A 21,667-nucleotide genomic window follows, 5' to 3' on the forward strand; every position below is an offset into this window, starting at 1 on the left:
CACAGTTTCCTTAACTGAGGTCTGGAGGAGGGGCATAGAGGGAGGAGCCAGTGCACACCAGGTAGTACTAAATCTTTCTTTAGAGTGCCCAGTCTCCTGCGGAGCCCGTCTATTCCCCATGGTCCTTACGGAGTCCCCAGCATCCACTACGGACTACGAGAAATAGATTTACCGGTGAGTAAAATCTTATTTTATATATATATATATATATGTGTATATATAGAGATATATATATATATATATATATATATATATATTAAAGAAGCTGTCTTAAGAGAGCTGTCTTAAGAGATATATATATATTTTATATATATATATATATATATATATATATATATATATATATATATATATATATATATATATAAATAAATCATGCCCAAAGTGACATTAGTCTACTGGGTTCTAGAGTCAACGCTATGTCAATTTCTGCTTGACGTGTCCTGTAGAATGTACAATGGACAGGTGATGCCGACTTTAGAGGCATATGGAAGGCTGAGGATTGTGTGGAGAAGGGATCTCGGACCTGGTCTCCACAGCTATAGCTGGTAATTCTGATCTTTTGCCTTATATTCCTGCACAGCCTAGGAAAGCACGACATTATCAAATGCAGCCTTTCGATCACAAAGAAACAAGAAAGTCCGAGGTGCGTCCTTTCTTGCCAGAGGCAGGGGCAGAGGAAAGAAGCTGCACAACACAGCTTGTTCCCAGGAACAGAAGTCCTCCCCGGCCTCTACAAAATCCACCGCATGTCGCTGGGGCTCCACAGGCGGAGCTAGGCCCGGTGGGGGCACGTCTTCGTAATTTCAGCCACAAGTGGGTTCACTCCCTGTTGGATCCCTGGGCAATTGATATTGTGTCTCAATGATACAAGCTGGACTTTGAGGAGATGCCCCTCACCGACGGCCCTGCTGGCTTCCCCCCACGAGAGGGAAATAGTGTTAACTGCAATTCACAAATTGTATCTTCAACAGGTGGTGGTCAAGGTTCCCCTCCTTCAACAAGGAGGGTGTTATTATTCGACCATGTTGTAGTCCCGAAACCGTACGGTTCGGTCAGACCCATATTGAATTTAAAATCCCTGAATATATACCTGAAAAGGTTCAAGTTCAAGATGGAATCGCTAAGAGCGGTCATCGCAAGCCTGAAAGGGGGAGATTTTATGGTAGAAGCAAGTGTTGGTATTTATCTGTGTCCAGGGCGCATAAAAAAAGAAAAAGGTAATGAAACTTAACACATCCCTTGTCAAATGGGTATATGATGTCTTCTCCAGATTATGCAGGCCTATGAGTCCTTTTGTTCAGGTGAATCTTCTCGTTATAAATGGCTCCCAGTTCATGTCAAAATGGAGAGAAATAAGAGAGAAAAGAAATGTGTAGCACCGTTTACAACAGCTAGAATCGAGAATTCCACACAATGAAAGTTTTTAAGGGCGTACCCCACTCACACAGAAACAAGTAAGTGGGTTCCCGTAAAGGTATCTTTATTGCTAGTTTTTTTCTCCAATCCCCTCAGGTTAGGTTCACGTAATTAAGCGTGCCTGAATCTCACACCACATGGGGTACTGTAAACACGTAGGGGTAGTGTCTGAGGCAATTTCAATGCGTACCCTCACTTACACAGAGCAAAGCCAGAACATTCATATAACGGTTTCTTTATATCAACAAAAATCCTCAGGTGCGTACCCCAACTCACTCAGTAAACGATGAATGACTCCTATAAAGGTTTCTTTAAATAGATTCACTGGTATCCCTTTGGTGGATCCACAAGAGGAAAAGGAACTCTTTCTCCCAAATGCCAGACCAGAGTCATGAAAAAAATCCTTCTTTCTAAAACAGGTTTTTTATTCCAGACATAGTCCAAATTCATACAAAGAAATCACCACACATGGTGACAGAAAAAATAAAAAAGTAAAAATTTAAAAATACAATAAAAATTCCAAAGGCAAAATTTGAGATAATAATCGGCGTGATTATTCCCTTTTTCCAGAAAACTACTCACAGTACAGTCGTCCGACGCGTTTCGGTCTCGAATGGACCTTAATCATGAACTATCTGCACTGTGAGGAGTAAGCATATTTATGCTATGAACATCCAATGAATGAGTAGCCGGAAATGACATCATTAATTACAATGAAAATTAATTTTGTTTAAAAACATGATTATTCATCACACAAATTCATAATAACATATACATAAACACTAGTATCATGCATGGTGAAAAAGTACAGCAGGAAAAACACTTTAAAACATATTTTCTTCTCCATTAAAAAACGGAGTTTGGAATTCTGGGTAATGTAGTTTCCATAGTGAACTACAACATGACCATATATGGTGTTTCCACCGGATATTGTGTTGCACCGCTGCAGGTGAAACTTCCCCAGAAAATAATCCCTGAAGGTTTGTTCCGTTTGTAGCCGGAAATGACATCATTAATTACAATGAAAATTAATTTTGTTTAAAAACATGATTATTCATCACACAAATTCATAATAACATATACATAAACACTAGTATCAAGCATGGTGAAAAAGTACAGCAGGAAAAACACTTTAAAACATATTTTCTTCTCCATTAAAAAACGGAGCTTGGGATTCTGGGTAATGTAGTTTCCATAGTGAACTACTACATGACCATATATGGTGTTTCCACCGGATATTGTGTTGCACCGCTGCTGGTGAAACTTCCCCAGAAAATAATTCCTGAAGGTTTGTTCCGTTTGTAGCCGGAAATGACATCATTAATTACAATGAAAATTAATGTTGTTTAAAAACATGATTATTCATCACACAAATTCATAATAACATATACATAAACACTAGTATCATGCATGGTGAAAAAGTACAGCAGGAAAAACACTTTAAAACATATTTTCTTCTCCATTAAAAAACGGAGCTTGGAATTCTGGGTAATGTAGTTTCCATAGTGAACTACTACATGACCATATATGGTGTTTCCGCCGGATATTGTGTTGCACCGCTGCTGGTGAAACTTCCCCAGAAAATAATCCCTGAAGGTTTGTTCCGTTTGGAGAGACAGACGACGGAAGTGACGTATCGCCGTCTTCTATTTCCGTTTTCAGGGATTCTGGGGTTTGTAGTTTAGAAGGGGAACCGGAGCGGCCATTTCATAGGTTAGAAAGCACTCTGAAACGGTCACCATGGAAACCAGCCGTGTTTTTGGTTTCTTTTCATTCATACATATTATGGGTAGCTAATATAAACGTAAAACAAAGAGAAACAGGAATTAGTGGAAAAAATAGAAACTACAGACTTTCTAAACAGATCTGGGGTAACACTTTTATGAAAATGTTGCATTAATAGATAAAGCTCAAAGTCGCATATTAATTTAGCACATCAGTCAAGGAACCATTTAAGCTCAAAATCGCAGTTCAGACCACCTGGACTTAAGGTGTCATACATAAAAATACATTTCATTTCCGACTTAGCTAGAAATGTATTGAGGTCTTTATTCCTTCCGTTTCCTTTGACCTGTCTAATTCCATAAAAGCCTGATATTTCTGTGACCAAACAATTATGTTTGGTTTTAAAATGAGCAGACAAAGAATGGGTTAGAAGGCCTTTTTTAATGTTTCTAATGTGCTCCCCCAGGCGAACCTTTAAGGGTCTAGAGGTCCGCCCAATATAAAATAAATTACAGCTGCATTTAATAGCGTAAATGACATTTTTACTGTCACAAGTGATAAAATCTGTAATATTCACTTTTTTCTCATTTATATGGATATTTTCAATTTTGCTTTTTCCTTCACTTTTAATATGTCTACAGCCCATACAATTACCGCATCTGTAAAACCCCTGGGACACGATTCTAGACTGGGATTTCGTCGAGGGCATAGCACTGGAGACCAATTTATTTTTTAAATTGGGAGCCCTGCGGTAAATATGGATGGGTCTATTGGGGACAAGGGGTCCAATCACCGGATCCTTCTTTAGCAGACCCCAATGTCTTTTGAAAATCTTCTCGATTTCTTGATGACTTTGGTTAAACTGGGTGATGAAAGCCCATTCATATTTATTGTCTGTAGTGGTCTTTATAATATTATCTTTCAGGAGATCCTTACGTGTGGTGTTTCTTACTTCGGAATGGGCTTTTTCAATAGTGCCCTTATTGTAGCCGCATGCCCTAAATTTTTCATTCATTTCTTTTGCCTGTGCTTCAAAAATATTATCCTCCGTACAATTCCTCCTGACTCTTTTTAGTTGACTGATGGGGATAGAATCCAGCCAGTTGTTGTGGTGACAACTACTGGCTGCTATATATGACCTCGAATCAGTGGGTTTGGAGTAGGTCATAGTGTGTAACTGGCCCTCTTTGATATAGACAGTAATATCAAGGAAATTGATGGATTCCCCACTCTTTTCAAATGATAAGACAATATTCTTATCATTCGTGTTCAACAAAGTACAGAAAGAGTTAAGTGTTTCGACTCCACCTCTCCATAAAAAGAAAATATCATCAATATACCTGGCATAGGACACCAGATTCGCTCCATAGCTATTATTTGACCAAACCGTGTTTAGTTCCCATAAACCAAGGAATAGGTTGGCATAGCTAGGAGCGAATCTGGTGCCCATAGCCGTGCCCGTTTTCTGGATGTAAAATTGATCCTGAAATAAAAAGAAATTATTATTGAGGATAAACTTAATTCCCTCTATAATCAGCTCCTTTAGATCCTTTGTATGGTTGGACTGATCCAGAAAATAAGTGACCGCCTCCACACCGTCATCATGATCGATAACGGTGTAGAGGGAACTGACATCAGCTGTCACTAGGATGTCACCTGAAAGGGGGAGATTTTATGGTGTCTCTGGACATAAAGGATGCATACCTTCATGTCCCCATTTATCCACCTCATCAGGCGTACCTCAGATTTGCAGTACAGGATTGTCATTACCAATTTCAGACGTTGCCGTTTGGTCTCCCCACGGCCCAGAGAATCTTCACCAAGGTAATGGCGGAAATGATGGTGCTCCTGCGGAAGCAAGGTGTCACAATTATCCAGTACTTGGACGATCTCATAAAAGCGAGATTAAGAGAGCAGTTGCTGAACAGCGTATCACTTTCTCTAGAAGTGTAACGGCAACACGGCTGGATTCTAAATATTTCAAAGTCGCAGTTGGCTCCTACGGCTCATCTGCCTTTCCTAGGCATGATTCTAGACACAGACCAGAAAAGGGTTTATCTCCCGATAGAGAGAGCTCAGGAGCTCATGACACTGGTCAGGAACCTATTAAAACCAAGACAGGTGTCAGTGCATCACTGCACTCGAGTCCTGGGAAGGATGGTGGCATCATAATAGGCCATTCCCTTCGGCAGGTTCCATGCGAGGATCTTTTCAATGGGACTTACTGAACAAGTGGTCCGGATCACATCTTCAGATGCATCGGTTAATCACCCTATCCCCCAGGGCCAGGGTGTCTCTCCTGTGGTGGCTGCAGAGTGCTCACCTTCTCGAGGGCCGCAGATTCGGCATTCAGGACTGGGTCCTGGTGACCACGGATGCAAGCCTCCGAGAGTGGGGAGCAGTCGCACAGGGAAGGAATTTCCAAGGTCTGTGGTCAAGTAAGGAGACTTGCCTTCACATCACCATCCTGGAATTAAGGGCCGTATACAACGCCCTACGTCAAGCGGAGACCCTGCTTCGCGACCAACCGGTTCTGATTCAGTCAGAAGCCACCAGAATTCTTCGCTGGGCGGAGAATCATGTAAGCGCACTGTCAGCAGTGTTCATACCGGGCGTGGACAGCTGGGAAGCAGACTTCCTCAGCAGGCACGACCTACACCCGGGAGAGGGGGAACTTCATCAAGAAGTCTTCACGCAGATTGCAAGTCGGTGGGAACTGCCACAGGTGGACGTGATGGCATCCCGCCTCAACAAAGAGCTACAGAGGTATTGCGCCAGGTCATGAGACCCTCAGGCGATAGCTGTGGGCGCACTGGTGTCACCATGGGTGTTCCAGTCGGTCTATGTATTTCCTCCTCTTCCTCTCATACCCAAGGTGCTGAGAATCGTAAGAAAAAGAGGAGTGAGAACAATACTCATTGTTCCGGATTGGCCAAGAAGGACTTGGTATCCAGATCTGCTATCCAGATCTGCAAGAAATGCTCACAGAGGACCCGTGGCCTCTGCCTCTAAGACAGGACTTGTTGCAAGAGGGGCCCTGTCTGTTCCAAGACTTACCGCGGCTGCGCTTGACGGCATGGCGGTTGATCGCCGGATCCTAGCAGAAAAAGGCATTCCGGATGAGGTCATTCCTACGCTGATAAAGGCTAGGAAGGACGTGACGGCTCAACATTATCACCGTATATGGCGAAAATATGTTGCTTGGTGTGTGGCCAGGAATGCCCCTACGGAGGAATTCCAGCTGGGCCGTTCCTTCGCTTCCTACAGTAGGGAGTGACTTTGGGCCTAAAATTGGGTTCCATTAAGGTCCAGATTTCGGCCCTATCCATTTTCTTTCAAAAAGAACTGGCTTCTCTACCAGAAGTTCAGACGTTTGTAAAGGGAGTGCTGCATATTCAGCCCCCTTTTGTGCCTCCAGTGGCACCTTGGGATCTTAACGTGGTGTTGAGTTTCCTGAAATCACACTGGTTTGAACCACTCAAAACTGTGGAATTGAAATATCTCACGTGGAAGGTGGTCATGCTACTAGCCTTGGCTTCGGCTAGGCGTGTGTCAGAATTGGCGGCTTTGTCACATAAAAGCCCCTATCTGGTTTTCCATGCGGATAGAGCAGAATTGCGGACCCGCCACAATTCCTGCCGAAAGTGGTTTCATCCTTTCATATAAACCAACCTATTGTGGTGCCTGTGGCTACTACTGACTTGGAGGATTCCGAGTTACTTGATGTGGTCAGGGCTTTGAAGGTTTATGTAGCCAGAACGGCTAGGGTCAGGAAAACAGAATCTTTGTTTATCCTGTATGCTTCCAACAAGCTTGGGGCGCCTGCTTCAAAGCAAACTATTGCTCGCTGGATCTGTGACATGATTCAGCAGGCTCATTCTGCGGCTGGGTTGCCGCTGCCAAAATCAGTTAAGGCCCATTCCACTAGGAAGGTGGGCTCTTCTTGGGCGGCTGCCCGAGGGGTCTCTGCATTACAGCTGTGCCGAGCGGCTACTTGGTCAGGTTCAAATACTTTTGCAAAGTTCTATAAGTTTGATACCCTGGCTGAGGTGGACCTTGTGTTTGCTCAATCGGTGCTGCAGAGTCATCCGCACTCTCCCGCCCGTTTGGGAGCTTTGGTATAATCCCCATGGTCCTTACGGAGTCCCCAGCATCCACTAGGACGTTAGAGAAAATAAGATTTTACTTACCGGTAAATCTATTTCTCGTAGTCCGTAGTGGATGCTGGGCGCCCGTCCCAAGTGCGGGCTTCTTCTGCAATACTTGTATATAGTTATTGCTGCAATAAGGGCTATGTTATTGTTGCATCAGGGTTGAACTGACGCTCTGTTGTTGTTCATACTGTTGACTGGGTAAGTTTATCACAAGTTATACGGTGTGATTGGTGTGGCTGGTATGTATCTTGCCCTGGATTTCCAAAATCTTTTCCTTGTACTGTCAGCTCTTCCGGGCACAGTTTCTCTAACTGAGGTCTGGAGGAGGGACATAGAGGGAGGAGCCAGAGCACACCAGAATCTAAATTCTTTCTTAAAGTGCCCATGTCTCCTGCGGAGCCCGTCTATTCCCCATGGTCCTTACGGAGTCCCCAGCATCCACTACGGACTACGAGAAATAGATTTACCGGTAAGTAAAATCTTATTTTTTTTATGTAAAAAAGAAATCCTCAGCTGCTTTTCCTGCATCAAAGGAATTGAATGCCCTGTTTGAAGGAACTTGGGCTAACCCTGACAAGAAATTTCAGATCCCTAAAAGGTTGATTTACATCCTTTCCCTTTCCCCTGGATGATAGAAAGAAATTTGAAAACCCGCTGATTGCTGACGCATCGGTATCTAGGTTGTCACGTAATATTGTCTTACTGGTGCCTGGGAGGACACAGAGGACATCCTCGGAGGACACAGCTGACTGCAAAATTGAGAACACTCTCAAATCACTGTACATGTCGGCGGGGGTAGCCCAGAGACCCACTATTGCTTGCGCATGGATCACTAGAGCCATCGCAAAATGGTCAGGTAACCTAATTGACAGTTTGGATACCTTACCCAGGGGGTAACATTGTTTCTCTTACGTCCTAGAGGATGCTGGGGACTCCGTAAGGACCATGGGGTATAGACGGGCTCCGCAGGAGATAGGGCACCTAAAAAGAACTTTGACTATGGGTATGCACTGGCTCCTCCCTCTATGCCCCTCCTCCAGACCTCCGTTAGATTCTGTGCCCAGAGGAGAAAGGGTACAATGCAAAGAGCTCTCCAGAGTTTTCTGTTTAGAAGAATTTGTTAGGTTTTTTATTTTCAGGGAGTCCTGTTGGCAACAGGCTCCCTGCATCGTGGGACTGAGGAGAGAGAAGCAGAGCTGGCTTGTCAAGTTGGGCACTGTTTCTAAGGCTACTGGACACCATTAGCTCCAGAGGGAGTCGGAACACAGGTCTCACCTGGGGTACGTCCCGGAGCCGCGCCGCCGTCCTCCTCACAGATGCCGAAGATAGAAGCCAGGTGAGTATGAGAAGGCAAAGAAGACATCAGGTGGCAGAAGACATCATATCTTCATGAGGTAAGCGCGCAGCGGTATGCTGCGCGCCATTGCTCCCAGTACACACACACAAGCAGGCACTGAAGGGTGCAGGGCGCAGGGGGGGGCTCCCTGGGCAGCAAGTTTCCTCATTTTTTGGCAATATAAAGCAGGATTAGGCTGTGGGACAGTAAATCCTAAAATCCCCCGCCATTTTTTATATAGAATTACTGGGACCGAAGCCCGCCGTCGGGTGGGCGGGGCTTGATCCTCAGCACTAACCAGCGCCATTTTCTCCACAGAAACTGCATGAGGATATGCTGGCTACCTGATCTCTCCCCTGCTGAACTTCACAGGCTGGAAAAAAGAGGAGGGGGGCACTTTGGCGACGCAGTGAGTGGGAATTAAAGTTATATATATAAAAAGCGCTATCTGGTCATATATATTCCAGTGTTTTTAAGCGCTGGGTGTGTGCTGGCATACTCTCTCTCTGTCTCTCCTAAGGGCCTGGTTTGGGTTTTGTCCCCTTATAGGTTAATCCCTCTGTGTGTGGGGTGTCGGTACGTGTGTGTCGACATGTCTGAGGCGGAAGGCTTCTCCAAGGAGGAGGTGGAGCAAATAAGTGGTGTGTCCCCGTCGGTTGTACCGACTCAGGATTGGATGGACATGTGGCATATGTTGAATGCAAGTGTGGCATCTTTACATAAAAGGCTTGATAAGGCTGAAGTAGGGGGGACATCAGGGGGTCAATCCTCGGATTGGACCGACTCACAGGGCCCGTCGGGGTCTCAAAAGCGTCCCTTAACACAAGACACTACTACCGACACGGATTCTGATTCCAGTGTCGACTATGACGAAGTAAAATTGCACCCTAGGGTGACTAAAACCATTCAGTGTATGATTGTGGCAATAAGGGATGTGTTGCATATTGAGGATGAACCCTCGGTCCCCGACACAAGGGTACATATGTTTAAGGGAAAGAAACAGATTATTAACTTTCCCACATCTCATGAATTAAATGAATTCTTTGGAAAAGCTTGGGAGACTCCGGAAAAGAGACCGCAGATCCCCAAAAGAATTTATATGGCATACCCCTTCCCTAAACAGGACAGGGAGATTTGGGAATCACCCCCCACTGTGGACAAGGCCCTGACGCGCTTGTCCAAGAAAGTGGCGCTACCGTCTCCTGACACAGCGGCCCTTAAGGACCCTGCAGATCGCAGGCAAGAAACTACCTTAAAGTGTATTTATTCTCATACGGGTGCTGTGCTTAGACCGACAATTGCGTCGGCATGGGTGTGTAGCGCAATTGCAGCTTGGACAGATGAGCTGACAGATCACTTTGATAATATGGATAAGGATACTATATTCTTAACTCTAGCCCATATAAAAGACGCAGTCTTATTTATGAGGGATGCTCAAAGAGACATTGGATTGCTAGCTTCTAGGGCCAATGCCATGTCTATCTCGGCGAGAAGATCCTTATGGACTCGCCAATGGACGGGTGATGCGGATTCCAAAAAACATATGGAAGTACTACCCTATAAGGGTGATGTATTGTTTGGGGATGGGCTGACGGACCTGGTTTCCACAGCTACATCAAATTTTTTACCATATATTCCCCAACAACAAAAGAAAGTACCACCCTATCAGATGCAGTCCTTTCGGTCGCACAAGTCCAGAAGAGGTCGGGGATCCTCTTTCCTTGCCAGAGGTAAGGGCAGAGGCAAAAGAGCACCTGCTTCGGCAGGTGCCCAGGAACAAAAGTACTTCCCGGCTGCTCCAAAACCCACAGCATGACGCTGGGGTTCCCCTGAGTGAGTCCGCACCGGTGGGGGCACGTCTTCGACTTTTCAGTCAGTCCTTGGTCAGATCAGACCTGAATCCCTGGGTGTTGGAAATAGTTTCCCAGGGTTACAAACTGGAATTCGAGGAGGTGCCCCCGCGCCGATTTTTCAAATCGGCCCTACCAGCTTCCACATCGGAAAGGGATGTAGTGTTAGCTGCAATTCAAACGCTGTTTATACAGCAAGTGATAATCAAGGTTCCCCTACACCAGCAGGGAAGAGGTTACTACTCAACCCTATTTGTGGTCCCGAAACCGGACGGTTCGGTCAGACCTATTTTGAATCTGAAATCCCTAAACCTGTACATAAAAAGATTCAAATTCAAAATGGAATCACTCAGAGCGATAATAGCCAACATGGAGGAGGGGGAGTTTATGGTGTCTCTGGACATAAAGGATGCATACCTTCATGTCCCCATATATGCCCCCCATCAGGAATACCTGAGATTCGCTGTACAGGATTGTCATTACCAATTTCAGACATTGCCGTTTAGACTTTCCACGGCCCCGAGGATTTTCACCAAGATAATGGTGGAAATGATGGTGGTCCTGCGCAAGCATGGAGTCACAATTATCCCATACTTGGACGATCTCCTGATAAAAGCGAGATCAAGGGAGAAATTGCTGAGCAGTGTGGCACTCTCTCTGAGAGTGCTCCAGCAGCACGGTTGGATTCTAAATCTACCGAAGACACAGTTGATTCCGACAACTCGACTACCGTTCCTAGGTATGATACTGGATACGGAACAAATGAAGGTCTTCCTCCCAATAGAGAAAGCCCAGGACATCCAGAACATGGTCAGAGACCTGCTAAAACCGAAAAGGGTGTCCGTTCACCAATGCACTCGAGTTCTGGGAAAAATGGTGGCGGCCTACGAGGCCATTCCCTTCGGAAGGTTCCATGCAAGGACTTTTCAATGGGACCTTCTGGACAAGTGGTCCGGGTCCCATCTGCACTTACATCGGAAAATAACTGTCCCCAGGAGCCAGAGTGTCTCTCCTGTGGTGGTTGCAAAGTGCTCACCTGCTGGAGGGTCGCAGGTTCGGAATTCAGGATTGGATCCTGGTTACCACGGACGCGAGCCTCCGAGGATGGGGAGCGGTCACACAAGGAAAAAAGTTTCAGGGACTTTGGTCAGACCAGGAGTCCTGTCTACACATCAATGTGTTGGAACTCAGGGCCATTTACAACGGCCTTCGACAAGCGGAGAGTCTTCTTCGAAACCTACCGGTTCTGATTCAATCAGACAATGTCACAGCAGTAGCTCATGTGAACCGCCAAGGCGGGACAAGAAGCAGAGTCGCGATGGCGGAAGCCACCAGGATTCTTCGCTGGGCGGAAAATCATGTAAGCGCTCTGTCGGCTGTCTTCATTCCGGGAGTGGACAACTGGGAAGCAGACTTCCTCAGCAGACACGATCTCCATCCAGGAGAGTGCGGACTTCATCAAGAAGTCTTTGCATACATAACACGTCTTTGGGGAACTCCTCAAATAGACATGATGGCGTCACGCCTCAACAAAAAACTTCGGAGGTATTGTGCCAGGCAGTGGCTGTAGACGCTCTAATAACACTGTGGGTGTTCAAATCGGTCTACGTGTTTCCTCCTCTTCCTCTCATCACAAAAGTGTTGAGGATCATAAGGCAAAGAAGAGTACAGACGATACTCGTTGTCCCAGACTGGCCTCGAAGGGCCTGGTACTCAGATATACAAGAGATGCTCACAGGAGATCCCTGGCCTCTTCCTCTGAGGGAAGACCTGTTGCAACAGGGGCCCTGTGTATTTCAAGACTTACCGCGGTTACGTTTGACGGCATGGCGGTTGAACGCCGAATCCTAGCGAAAAAGGGGATTCCGGATGAGGTCATCCCTACTTTAATAAAGGCTAGGAAGGAGGTGACGGTTAAGCATTATCACCGTATCTGGCGAAAGTATGTGTCTTGGTGTGAAACCAAGAATGCACCTACAGAAGATTTTCATCTTGGTCGTTTTCTCAACTACCTACAGACATGAGTGGATATGGGCCTGAAATTAGGCTCTGTTAAGGTACAGATTCCGGCCCTCTCGATTTTCTTTCAGCAAGAGTTGGCTTCTCTTCCAGAAGTCCAGACGTTTGTAAAGGGAGTGCTGCACATCCAGCCTCCTTTTGTGCCTCCAATGGCACCGTGTGACCTCAACGTGGTGTTGCAGTTCCTAAAATCACAGTGATTTGAACCGCTTAAACAAGGTTCAGTTGAAATTTCTTACTTGGAAGGTGGTCATGTTGTTGGCCTTGGCATCAGCAAGGCGAGTGTCAGAATTGGCGGCTTTGTCACACAAAAGCCCCTACTTGATTTTTCATGTGGATCGAGCTGAATTGAGGACACGTACGCAAATTTTACCTAAGGTGGTTTCTTCATTCCATGTGAATCAACCTATTGTGGTGCCTGTGGCTACAAGTGACCTGGAGGATTCCAGATCCCTGGACGTAGTCAGGGCCTTAAAGATTTATGTAGCCAGGACGGCTAGAATTAGGAAAACAGAGGCTCTGTTTGTCCTGTATGCTGCCAATAAGATTGGCGCACCTGCTTCGAAGCAGACTATTGCTCGCTGGATCTGTAATACGATTCAGCAGGCTCATTCTACGGCTGGATTGCCGGTACCAAATTCAGTTAAGGCCCATTCCACTAGGAAGGTGGGCTCTTCTTGGGCGGCTGCCCGAGGCGTCTCGGCATTACAACTTTGCCGAGCGGCGACTTGGTCGGGGTCAAACACTTTTGCTAAATTCTACAAGTTTGATACCCTGGCTGATGAGGACCTAGCGTTTGCTCAGTCGGTGCTGCAGAGTCATACGCACTCTCCCGCCCGATTGGATGCTTTGGTATAAACCCCATGGTTCTTACGGAGTCCCCAGCATCCTCTAGGACGTAAGAGAAATTAAGATTTTAAACCTTCTGTTAAATCTATTTCTCCTAGTCCGTAGAGGATGCTGGGCGCCCGTCCCAGTGCGGAAATTCTGCAAGACTTGTATATAGTTGTTGCTTCAATAAGGGTTATGTTACAGTTGACATCGGTCTTGGACCGTTGTTGTTGTTATTCATACGGTTAACTGGTTTTGTATGATCCAGGTTACGTGGTATGCTTGGTGTGGGCTGGTATGAATCTTGCCCTTGGATTTCTAAATCCTGCCTTGTATTGTCCATCTCCTCTGGGCACAGTTCTCTGACTGAGGTCTGGAGGAGGGGCATACAGGGAGGAGCCAGTGCACACCCATAGTCAAAGTTCTTTTTAGGTGCCCTATCTCCTGCGGAGCCCGTCTATACCCCATGGTCCTTACGGAGTTCCCAGCATCCTCTACGGACTAGGAGAAATAGATGTACCGGTAGGTTTAAAATCTTATTTTTACTCCTGCAGCATAGCCAAGATTCTGCTAATTTTATGGTGTAGGCCTTAAAGGAAATTGGTTTGCTCAACGCATGCACCACTGCCATGGCAGTGTCAGTACGCAGGGGATTGTGGCTACGCCAGTGGACTGCAGATGCGGAATCCCGGAAGGAGTGGATAATCTGCCTTTCACAGGGGAGGTCCTGTTTGGGGATGAACTGGATAAGCTAATATCCAAGGCTACGGCAGGTAAGTCTACGTACCTTGCTTCCGCTACACCCCCAGCTAGGAAAACCTACACTGCTCCAACTCTGCATTCCTTTCGTACAGCAAAATTCAAAGGCAAGTCCAAGGGTTCCTCTTCTACCTTCAAAGGTAATAGAGGTAAAACCAGGAAACCAGCAGCTGCAGGTTCTCGGAAACAGACCTCCGGGTCTGCTTCCTCAAATCCTTCAGCATGACAATGGACCGGTCGCACTGCCTGGAAGACAGGCAGGTGGGAGCACGGTTACGTTATTTCAGTCACGTTTGGGCAACGTCTTGCCAGGCCCCCTGGGTCACAGACCTTATTGCCGAGGGATACAGATGGGAGTTTCAGGAACTCCCACTTCACAGATTCTTCAAATCCGGCTTACCAGCTTCTCCAGAAGGAAGTGTAACTTTACAGGCAGCAATTCAAAAACTAATGCTAAATCAGGTCATTGTCACAGTTCCACTTCAGCTACAAAACAAGGGTTATTACTCCAACCTGTTTGTGGTTCCGAAACCAGACTGTTTGGTGAGGTCCATTCTCAACCTCAAATCTCTGAACCCATATTTAAGGGTGTTCAAATTCAAGATGGAGTCTCTGAGAGTGGTGATCTCAGGTCTGGAGGAGGAGGAATTCACGTACCTTCACGTTCCGATTTGGCCGCCTCATCAGGCGTATCTAAGGTTTGCACTGCAGGACTGTCACTATCTGTTTCAGGCCCTGCCATTTGGCCTCTCCACGTCACCGAGGGTATTCACCAAGTTAATGGTGGAGATGATGTTTCTCCTCGGCAAACAGGGAGTGAACATAAGACCATACCTGGGCGATCTGCTGATAAAAGCGCCTTCTAGGGATAGGTTGTTGGACAGCATTGCCCTCTCAACCCGACTTCTCCAGGATCACGGGTGGATTCTGAACCTGCCAAAATCCCACCTGGAACCAACACGGAGGCTTCCATTCCTAGGAATGATCCTGGATACGGAGGAACAAAAGGTGTTCCTTCCTTTGGAAAAGGCATTGGTAATCCAGTCCATGGTGCGGGATGTCCTAAAACCAACCCGGCTATCTGTGCATTCGCCTTCTGTGGAAGATGGTAGCATTTTACGAGGCTCTGCAGTACAGAAGGTTTGATGCCAGGCCATTCCAGCTGTATCTGTTGTACAAATGGTCCGGATCGCATCTTTACATGCACCAGAGCCTGGATTTCTCTTCTGTGGTGGCTCCAGATTTCTCACCTGACCGAGGGTCGACTGTTTGGAATTCAAAATTGGATTCTGCTAACCACGGACCAAGCCTCAGAGGTTGGGGAGCAGTCACCCAAGGAAACTGGTCACGTCAGGAAGCCATTCTTCCGATCAACATTCTGGAACTAAGGGCTATATACAACACCCTTCTACAGGCATTGCATCTTCTTCAAGATCAAGCCATTCAGGTTCAGTCGGACAATGAAATGTACATAAACCGACAGGGTCGAACGAAGAGCAGAGCTGCAGTGTCACAGGTAACAAAAATTCTCCTCTGGGCAGAAAAACACATGGTGGCGCTGTCGGCAATCTTCATTCCAGGAGTAGACAACTGGGAAGCGGACTTTCTCAGCAGACACGACCTCCACCAAGGAGAGAGTGGGGCCTTCACCCGCAGGTGTTCGGGTCCTTAACAAGTTGGTGGGGAATTCCACAGATAGACATGATTGCCTCTCGTCTCAACAAGAAGCTAAAGCGATATTGTTCCAGGTCGAGGGACCCACAAGCAGTGGCGGTGGACGCTCTGGTGACTCCATGGGTCTACCAGATGGTTTACATGTTCTCACCTCTTCCACTGATCCCAAGAATTCTCAAAAGAATAAAAAAGGGAAAGGTTCAAGCAATTCTCATTGCTCCAGATTGTCCGAGAAGGGCCTGGTACACGGATCTACTGGAGTTGCTCCTGGAGGACCGGTGGCCTCTGCAAGGATCTTCTGCAACAGGGGCCATTCGTCTATCAAGACTTACCGCGGAAGATGAGCGTCAGATTTTAGCCCAGAAAGGCATTCCAAACAAGGTTATTCCTACCGTATCGTGGTGTGAAAACAGGAAATTTCCTGCAGTGGGATTTCAACTGGGATGTTTTCTCCTTTTTCTATAGTCAGGTGTGGATGTGGGCCTACGTTTGGGCTCCTTGAAAGTCCAGATTTCGGCCTTGTCCATTTTCTTCCAGAAACAATTGGCTACCCTCCCTGAGGTTTAGACGTTCTTGAAGGGTGTCATGCACATCCAGCCGCCCTTTGTGCCTCCCACAGCACCATAGGATCTAAACGTGGTGTTGCAGTTTCTGCAATCAGACTGGTTTGAACCCTTACAGGAGGTTGACGTGGAAGACTGTTACACTATTGGCTTTGGCAAGGCGTGTGTCCGAACTAGGGGCGTTGTCTCACAAAAGCCCCTATTTGATTTTTCATGAGGATAGAGCTAAACTCATAACTCGTCAGCAATTTCTTCCTAAGGTGGTGTCTGCGTTTCATATCAACCAACCTATTGTGGTTCCGGTACTTACTGAAACTTCTGCTACCTCAAAGTCCCTGGATGTTGTGAGGGCTTTGAAGATCTACGTGAAGAGGACAGCTCGTCCCAGAAAATCTGACTCTGACTGTTTGTTCTCTATGATCCCAAGAAAATTGGGTGTCCTGCTTCAAAGCAGTCTATTGCTTGCTGGATCAGGATTACTATCCAGCATGCTTATTCGTCGGCAGGATTGCCGGTTCCTAAAGTACAGGCCCAGTCTACTAGGTCAGTGGGTTCTTCCTGGGGTGTCTCGGCTTTATAGCTCTGCCGAGCAGGTACTTGGTCAGGATCGAACACGTTTGCTAAGTTCTACAAGTTCGATACTTTGACCAAACTGAAGGTCCTCAGAGGCCAATTAGTTCTGCAGGAACCTCCGCACTCTCCCACCCGGTTTGGGAGCTTTGGTACATCCCCATGGTACTAATGTGGACCCCAGTATCCTCTAGGACGGAAGAGAAAATAGGATTTTAATTACCTACCGGTAAATCCTTTTCTCGTAGTCTGTAGAGGATACTGGGTGCCCGTCGAATGCTTCGTGTTTCCTGCACTGTTACTTAGTAATGTTTGTTCAGCTGTTTCTGTTCAAGTTGGTTAGTATGGCTTTTCCTCTTGTTTGTGTGTGCTGGTTCGAATCTCACCACTGTTCTGTTACATCCTTCCTCAGGATATGTTCGTCTCCTCGGGCACAGTCTCTAGACTGAGTCTGGTAGGAGGGGCATAGAGGGAGGAGCCAGTGCACACTAATAATTTCTTAAAGTGCCCAAGGTTCCTAGTGGATCATCTATACCCCATGGTACTAATGTGGACCCCAGTATCCTCTACGGACTACGAGAAAAGGATTTACCGGTAAGTAATTAAAATCCTATTTTCTCTGACGTCCTAGTGGATGCTGGGGACTCCGTCAGGACCATGGGGAATAGCGGCTCCGCAGGAGACAGGGCACAAAAAGTAAGCTTTTAGGATCACATGGTGTGTACTGTCTCCTCCCCCTATGACCCTCCTCCAAGCCTCAGTTAGGTTTTTGTGCCCGTCCGAGCAGGGTGCAATCTAGGTGGCTCTCATAAAGAGCTGCTTAGAAAAAGTTTTTTAGGTTTCTTATTTTCAGTGAGTCCTGCTGGCAACAGGCTCACTGCTACGAGGGACTTAGGGGAGAGAAGTGAACTCACCTGCGTGCAGGATGGATTTGCTTCTTAGGCTACTGGACACCATTAGCTCCAGAGGGATCGAACACAGGCCCAGCCATGGAGTCCGGTCCCGGAGCCGTGCCGCCGACCCCCCTTGCAGATGCCGAAGTTGAAGAGGTCCAGAGGTCCGGAAACAGGCGGCAGAAGACTTTCAGTCTTCATAAGGTAGCGCACCGCACTGCAGCTGTGCGCCATTGTTGTCGGCACACTTCACACCAGCGGTCACTGAGGGTGCAGGGCGCTGGGGGGGGCGCCCTGGGCAGCAATGTATAATACCTTTTTCTATGGCTAAAATACATCACATATAGCCCTTGAGGCTATATGGATGTATTTAACCCCTGCCATATATCGCAAACTCCGGGAGAAGAGCCCGCCGTTTTAGGGGGCGGGGCCTATTTTCCTCAGCACACAGCGCCATTTTCCTGCTCAGCTCCGCTGTGAGGAAGGCTCCCAGGACTCTCCCCTGCACTGCACTACAGAAACAGGGTAAAACAGAGAAGGGGGGCATATTTTGGCGATATTTATAGATATTAAGCGCATATAACAGAAACAACACCTTTTAGGGTTGTTTATATACATTTTTATAGCGCTTTGGTGTGTGCTGGCAAACTCTCCCTCTGTCTCCCCAAAGGGCTAGTGGGGTCCTGTCTTCGATAAGAGCATTCCCTGTGTGTCTGCTGTGTGTCGGTACGTGTGTGTCGACATGTATGTGGACGATGTTGGTGTGGAGGCGGAGCAATTGCCGGTAATGGTGATGTCACCCCCTAGGGAGTCGACACCGGAATGGATGGCTTTAATTATGGAATTACGTGATAATGTTAGCACGCTGCAAAAGTCAGTTGACGACATGAGACGGCCGGAAAACCAGTTAGTACCTGTCCAGGCGTCTCAGGCACCGTCAGGGGCTGTAAAACGTCCCTTACCTGGTCAGACCACTACTCCCTCTGGTTCTCAGTTGCAACCCCTCAAATAAGATCTCTGCCCGTGGAGTTGACCAGATACCGTCCAAGGAGGGGTATGACTCCCCAGGCTCTTGCAGCAAATATGGATCTCTCTGCTATACTGGGTGCCTGTGAAGATCCCTGTTCCCTAGTCCGTTATTATAATAGGGATGTTAAGGCTGCAATTGATATTATCGCCCCTGTGCGTATAAGACCTCGTAAACCACATCGTCAAGCTCCATGGTACGACAACAGTGTTAGTGAGCTCAAGAAAAGGGGGCGTAGACTGGAAAGACGATGGAGGAAGACTAACCTAGTGGATGACAAAATAAAACTAATAAAGCATAACGAAGAATATCAATCGACAATCACTCGCAAGAAATCACAGTTCCTGTCAAATGAGATCACAGCAGCAAACAATAGGCCAGCTCAACTTTTCCGCACAGTGGAGATGCTGTGCAAGCCAGCATGCCTGCAGACTGATGAGACCCTTTCCCAAGCAAGATGCAACGAGTTTGCAAACTTCTTTGCAGATAAAATATCCACCATCCGGGCTGGAATATCCACAGTGCCATCAAAGGAGAGCCAAACTACAAAGCCTGCCAATATAAGCTACCTGCCTTCATGGACCAGCTTTGACCCAGTGGATGAAAAGGACACTGCTGAAATTGCTCGGATTTTGCGTCCCACCACCTGTGGTCTGGACCCAGCCTCAACCAAGCTTCTAATAGGTTGTACGGATATAATCGGTCCTGTCTTTGCAAAAATTGTTCAATGCTCTTTGCAGACAGGCATTTTTCCTGGACCCCTAAAGGAAGCAATTGTTAGACCACTTCTTAAAAAACCTAATTTAGATCCCGACTGCATGTCCAACTACAGACCGGTATCAAACCTTCCTTTCCTAGGAAAGGTTATTGAGAAAGTGGTTGCAAATCAACTGGAAACTCGCTTGACAACCCATGATATTTATGATCCATTTCAATCAGGATTCAGGAGAAGACATAGCACTGAAACAGCCCTGGTGTGTGTGTTAAATGATCTTCTGATGGCAAAAGACAGAGGTGACTGTTCAATATTAATCCTTCTGGATCTCTCGGCAGCATTTGATACCGTGGACCACGGGCTTCTGATTGAGCGACTGATACACTTCTGTGGTCTGGATGGCACAGTCCTAAACTGGTTCAAATCATTTCTCACAGGCAGGTCACAGAGAGTATCATCTGGATTATACTCATCACCACCAGTGCCATTGCCATGTGGTGTCCCACAAGGTTCTATACTATCCCCCATGCTTTTTGCAGTATACATGCTCCCATTGGGCGAAATAATCAGGCGCCATGGCCTGGTCTACCACTGCTATGCAGATGATACACAACTGTACTTGTCCTTTGCTCCGGGCACTGATAACCCAGTAGCAACCCTGAATGGCTGTCTAGCTGAACTACAGGAGTGGATGAGCGCCAGTTGGCTGCGACTGAACCCGGATAAAACAGAGGTCCTTATAATACGACCGCAACATCAAAGGACAAGACTGCAGCATAGCCAACCAACTGGACTTACACTCGGGGATTCAGAATTACAGACCAGTGATCATGTGCGGAATCTTGGCGTTGTCCTGGATGATGGCTTGACACTTAAACATCAGATATCAGCCACAATCAAATCCTCATTCTTTCACCTGAGGAACATAGCCAGAATCAAGCACTTAATTCCCTCAGATGATATGCCAAAAGTCATACATGCATTTGTATCATCTCGATTAGACTACTGTAATGCCCTCTACCTTGGTCTACCAGCAAAAGAATTGCAACGCTTACAGCTGGTGCAAAACACAGCTGCCAGGCTGTTAACCAACCAGCCCCGTTCCAGCCACATAACACCCATCCTCTACTCCCTTCACTGGCTGCCTGTAAGATGGCGAATCCTCTTCAAGATTGGCTTACTGAGTTTCAAAGCATTACATGACCAAGGCCCAAGGTACCTGAAACAGCTTCTGATCCCATACTGCCCCACTCGATTACTGCGATCTGTAGATGAAGGACTTTTAGCAGTACCTAGAATCTACCGTAATTCATCTGGGGGTCGAGCTTTTAGTCATGCGGCTCCGACTCTATGGAACTCACTTCCCAGCACAGTGCGAGAGGCCCCAACTATAGAATCCTTCAAAAGTAGACTCAAGACTTTCCTGTTTACTCAAGCATTTCCATAGTATCTCTTTTAGTATCTTCATGCTTCTGTATTTTATGAAAAATGTACTTCATTATTTTTCTGTACTATATTATGCTGTGTATCTGTTAAGCGCCTTGAGTCCTATTGGAGAAAGAGCGCTATATAAATAAAATTATTATTATTATTATTATTATTACCTCAGTCAGTCGACACAGGTACCGACACAGATGAATCTAGTGTCGACGATGAAGAAAGAAACGTATTTTCCAATAGGGCCACACGTTATATGATCACGGCAATGAAGGAGGCTTTGCATATCTCTGATACTGCAGGTACCTCAAAGGGGGGTATTATGTGGGGTGTGAAAAAACTACCTGTAGCTTTTCCAGAATCAGAGGAATTGAATGACGTGTGTGATGAAGCGTGGGTTAACCCCGATAGAAAACTGCTAATTTCAAAGAAGTTATTGGCATTATACCCTTTCCCACCAGAGGTTAGGGCGCGCTGGGAAACACCCCCTAGGGTGGATAAGGCGCTCACACGCTTATCAAAACAAGTGGCGTTACCGTCTCCTGATACGGCCGCCCTCAAGGATCCAGCTGATAGGAGGCTGGAAACTACCCTGAAGAGTATATACACACATACTGGTGTTATACTGCGACCAGCAATAGCCTCAGCCTGGATGTGCAGTGCTGGGGTGGTGTGGTCGGATTCCCTGACTGAAA

General features: G+C 46.6%; 1 protein-coding gene across 7 annotated transcripts in view; it reads left to right on the forward strand.

Moving 5' to 3' along the window:
* FAM3C (FAM3 metabolism regulating signaling molecule C) overlaps positions 1 to 21,667 on the forward strand; it is a 167,290-nt gene that overhangs the window by 94,415 nt on the left and 51,208 nt on the right. The window lies entirely within an intron of this gene.

Source organism: Pseudophryne corroboree, chromosome 6 (assembly GCF_028390025.1).
Source record: "Pseudophryne corroboree isolate aPseCor3 chromosome 6, aPseCor3.hap2, whole genome shotgun sequence".
Classification (NCBI taxonomy): domain Eukaryota; kingdom Metazoa; phylum Chordata; class Amphibia; order Anura; family Myobatrachidae; genus Pseudophryne; species Pseudophryne corroboree.